We start from the raw sequence: 4,799 nt of genomic DNA on the forward strand, positions 1-4,799 counted from the left end.
AGGCTGCTGTCCTGGGGTGCGGGTGGGGACTGATTGTTTGCTGCTGAGGAGGGAGCCAGTAGAGGCCTCTGGTGCTCTGCTCCTAGCATCTGCCTGGCCCAGGCTGTCCTCTGCCTCAGCTGCTGCTCCCGGCCTGCTCTAGAGTCAAACATGCAGGGCCCCCAGGGGAACAGAGGCTGGGACAGGGCAGCAGCCTGGGCTGGGAAGATGCTGGGAGTTCTCATTCCCTGAGAACTGGCCCGGCTCCCTTCTCAACAGCAAACAGATCAATTCCACATCCCCTCCCCAGAAAAAACAGCCTGGAGCCAAGGGCAGCAGGGGATGATTCCCTCCAGTTCCCACCTGATCCAGGGGACACCCTGGACTGCCAGCTGCTGAGGCAGCACCCTGACCCAGGGGACACCCTGGACTGTGGGCTGCCGTGGAGGTGCCCTGACCCAGGGGACACCCTGAGCTGCCCACTGCTGCCGGCAGCTCAGACTCCCTCTCTGTCCCAGCAGCAGTGGCTGCTCAACCATTTAAAAAAAATTGGGGGGGGGGCTTTTTGGCACCCTCAAATCTTGGCACCCTAGGCAACCGCCTAGTCTGCCTAAATGGTTGCACCGGCCCTGGATCCTGCTCTTCCCCTTCAGCACCTCCCCCTGCCAGTGATCAGTTGTTCAGTGGGGTGCAGGAAGAGGAGGGAGAGGAATGGAGCAGGAAGATGCAGGGCAGGAAGGGGTGGGACTTGGGGGAAGGGGTGGAGTGGGGAAGGGCAGAAAGGGGGGGATTTGTCCCAGGTCCTGCACCCCTCTAGGGCCAGCCCTGAAGGGAAGCACTGACTATTACAGTGGCAAGAAAACTGACCAGCATTGCTGGGGAGACTGAAGATCAGCTCTCATCAGGTCTCTTCTCTCCCCCAAGGTGAGCCAGACACTGCTCTCTCCTGGCTCTCACTCTAGCAGCTGGATGCCAAGGAGCCATTTCCCCACAGGAAGTGCATTGAGTGCCCCTGTGGTGCTGGGGGGGCTGGTGCTGCTGCTGGCTCTGGGGCTGGCAGGGGGGCTGATGTCTGCACAGACTCTCAGCTGCCAGGCCGGAGGGGGCACTTGGGACCTTACCAGACTGGCTCAGTGAAGACGGGGGGTTGACAGACCAATACAGACTTTCTCCAGAGCCCAGAGCAGCATTCACCCACGCAGCCAGGCAATGGGCATTTACCACAGCCTGGAGCCAAGGGGGAGGTGTCAGCTGCTGTTCCAGCTCCTCCAGGACAGGCCCTGTCAGCCAACAGACACTTCTTACTCACCACAGCTAAGGTCGTCTGGTTCCTCTCGTGGGAGAAGTATGGAGCAGCCATTTGTTTTCCTGTTTGTGCTCCTCTGTGATGTGAAAATCGGGGAGGGGAGGTAGAAGCCCCACTTCCCTTCCTAAATGACGTCCAGTGGGGGAAGCCAGGACAACAAGTGTGGGGCAGCAAATGGTGGCCAGACTCTCACCGCCAGGCTCTAGTCTAGCTCATGGTCCAGCTCAACTTCCTTCCCGCACCACTGGCCCCCAGTCCCCTTCTGCCACCAGGTCAACCCGGGAACTAAGGCAAGAATGGGGTGAGGAAGCAAGTCAAGCTGAGCAAGGCAAGCAAAAGCGAGTCTTGTCTTCATGGGCCACTCACAATGACGTCCTTTTCGTGTGCCATGGCCATGGCTGATAAAAACTTCCCAGACAGAGAAGCAGCAGGCCAAAATAGCATCATGCAGGTACCAAAGTAGCTCAGCTGGGTAAGCATTAGCATGGCACCCTAAAGGTCCCTGGTTCAATCCTCAGCTTTAACAGCCCTTTTGTCTTTCTTTGTGCAGTGGTGGCTTGTTTTCTGGGAGCGCAGCAGCACCTTTACCTGAGGTGAATCCCTGATTTTGAGATCCCCAGCAAGACAATGGAGCATGGACTTCTGCCCCAGTTGGCCTTCCTGACCTTTTAAAATCAGAGATGGGAGCTGTATTTCCCATGCGACTTATTGATTGACCCAATATGGTGGGAAGAGAGTGAGGCAGGGTGGCCCTCGGAGATGGTGCCAGAGGGGGCAGGGACTGGGGACAAAAGCTCCTCTCCACAGCTGAGCAAGGGCAGTACTGGGGAAGGGGCATCTGTAAAAGTGTCCACGTGGAATGTGGCAGGGATTGGAGGGCCCAGGAGGAAATTGTAGGATGTTCAGTGACTTGGAGAAGCTGGACTTGGACATGGTGTGCATTCCGGAAATGCACAGTAACAGCTTTAGGGTGGCTTGATGGGCAGAGGGTGATTGGAGGAAGGGCCTGTCTTTCTGGCCCTCCTGGCCAGGGAAGAATGATGAGGTTGCAGTCTTGTTCTTCACATTTGCAGTGCTCCATGGCACTTGTTACCGCTAGATTAGTGTTTATGGTCACCAGCTAAAGTGTGAAAGGAACTGGCTCCCTTCCTCTGGACTACACAGTGTTTGGTGTAGGGGGTGGATTTTAATTGTGTCAGACGGCCTGAGTACCGCTGGTCCCATTTTCCCAACTGTCAGAGGAAACTCTTCTATGATGACCACTCCCTGGTGCAGGTTTGTAGTGAGGTCGGTTTAGAGGACATGTCTCTCCATAGTGGAACCAGTGGAGGGCAGGAGGTAGCCTCCAATTCCTCTGATCTGAGCTTGCACCAGACACAGATGCGGTACACCTTTCTGCAGGGATAGGCCAGGAGTCACACTGATTTATGTGAAAGAGAGCACGTCAACAGTCCAGTTGCCACCCTCTTCCTCTTGCCCAGGTTTAATAGTCATGGATAGGCAGGAGGGAGGAAGAGTCCCAGGCTGGACCCCAGCACACCTCTCCTCCTCTGGGCATCTGGAGCAGAGGCAGCTGGTGCTGACAGCTCCAAGGGAAGGCTTAAAAGCCACAGAGCAACTGAGGGTGGGGCAAGAGGAGGGGAGGATTTATCCCAAGAGGCTCTTTCCCAGCTGCTGAGAAGCACAGAAGTACCTGGTATTTGCTCTTGCGGTGAAAGGGGTTAATACTTTTAGGCGGCCTGGCTAGCTCAGCTGGCAGCACCTCTGGCTCTTACTCTGAAGGTTGAAGTTACAATTCCCTGTCTGGGTGCTTGGGGCTCCTCTTCAACAATACAACACACAATCTGCTTAAGCCCCCACCCAGTAACCTGGGGAAACTAGCCCTGGCCACTGGGTGCCTCTAAGAGGCGATACTTTCCCCACTCACACACACTGAGTGTAGAAAAGAAACTTTAAGAAAAAGGAGGAAACTCACCTCGTATTAACTTGGGAAAACACCACAATGAGGATTCATAACACAACACTATGAGCAAAACACCCACCCACAGCCCTCTGGGCAGTGGCCTTTTGCCTCCGGCTCTTAAATCCAGACACCAAAAGCTCTGTGGATGTGCCCCTCCCTTCACTGCACCTCACCCACAGCTGCTGTCCTGGGTCAATGAAAACCCAGAGTTCACCTTTCACCTCCTGGGGAGAAAGCCCCTTTCTCCCTCCACTGTCTGGCCACATTGCCGGCCACTTGCCGTTCCACCCTGTCACCGCTCTGCTGGCCCCTCTCTGCTCTGGGACGTCTTGTGGTCCCACCAGGAGCGGAACAGGCTCCCTAAAAGTAGTGGCCACCAGAGCCTGAACAGTAGCTCCATCCCTTCCACTCGAGGCCACGCCCCTGCACCACCCCTTCTCCCAAAGGCCTCGCTCCTATACAGCCTCTTCCCCCCAAGACCCCACCTCCTGCTCACTGCTCTCCGCCCCCTCCCCCCTCACTTGCCCTTACGGTCATTACAAAGTGGCAAGGCAGAGCTCTCCCATTTTTAAAAGTTCTGGGGTGTTGTTCCCCCCTGTTCAGGCATCCCTGGGGCCCTGCACTTCATGCAACTCTTCCTGATTTCAGCTGTTAGTGAGGGAGCCTCACTGCTAGCGCAGACTGGGTAGTTTGTTGGATGAGAGACACTGTCCCAAAGCAGGACTAATGCTTAGACCTGGTGATCAGTGATTTCAGATCTGTTGGTCTGCAGCAAGACTCTACAGTGAGTCTCAGTCAGCTCTGTTATTACACAGGGAGGAACAAAAGGGTGAAATGGTGCCTGGAAGCCTTAAGAAGAATCCACCCCACCAAGTACAACACTTGTTGCTACCTGCTCTCAACCTCACTGAGAATGTTTTGGGGTCACTGCTTGCCTTTATCAACCTAGGGAGAATCACAATTAGCGGGTGTTCCAGTGGCACAATTGGTTAGCGCGCAGTACTTATAGGGCAGTGCTGAGAGGAGCTATGCTGAGGTTGTGAGTTCAAACCTCACCTGGAGCACTGGTTTTCATTAACCAAATGGCATCACCCCCTCATTTGGCCCTGTGGAATGTACAATTCCAGCCCAGGGGACACTGAGGCAGGGGAGAAGTTAAAAATGCCCCCTCTACTTATTAGCTCCTCTCCAGAGGGCGGGTCAGAATCTACAATCCTTTCTCCTCCACCAGCCCCTGTGCCTTGTGAATGCAGAGCTATGACACTGGAGATGCCCAGACCTCCAATGGGGGCAGCGTGGAAATTAATAATGGGAAGATCATTTGCGAAATTAGCCGCCATTGACATGATTTGTCTCTGTTCCTATTTTACGCTGTGGTGTTAGTTAGAGGAATCAGTACAGATTTTTTACTATATTAATTAAACACTTAATTTTATGTAACCAAGCCAAAAACTTAGTGTCACTTATTTTTTCTCTGTCCTAGCAAGAATGAATTGAATTTTGTGACTTTCTGGAAAGTGCAGCGAGATTAAATGTGGGGAATTCAGTCTC

At 54.2% G+C, this 4,799-nt stretch overlaps 1 non-coding gene across 1 annotated transcript; it reads left to right on the forward strand.

Annotated features, from left to right (window-relative positions):
- Window positions 1–4,218: 4,218 nt before the first annotated feature.
- Window positions 4,219–4,312, forward strand: TRNAI-UAU. Its single transcript has 2 exons — window positions 4,219–4,256; window positions 4,277–4,312. It is a non-coding gene; the product is annotated as a tRNA-Ile (tRNA).
- Window positions 4,313–4,799: the final 487 nt, after the last annotated feature.

The sequence above is a fragment of the Gopherus evgoodei genome, unplaced genomic scaffold, assembly GCF_007399415.2.
Source record: "Gopherus evgoodei ecotype Sinaloan lineage unplaced genomic scaffold, rGopEvg1_v1.p scaffold_285_arrow_ctg1, whole genome shotgun sequence".
In the NCBI taxonomy this organism is placed as follows: Eukaryota; Metazoa; Chordata; order Testudines; family Testudinidae; genus Gopherus; species Gopherus evgoodei.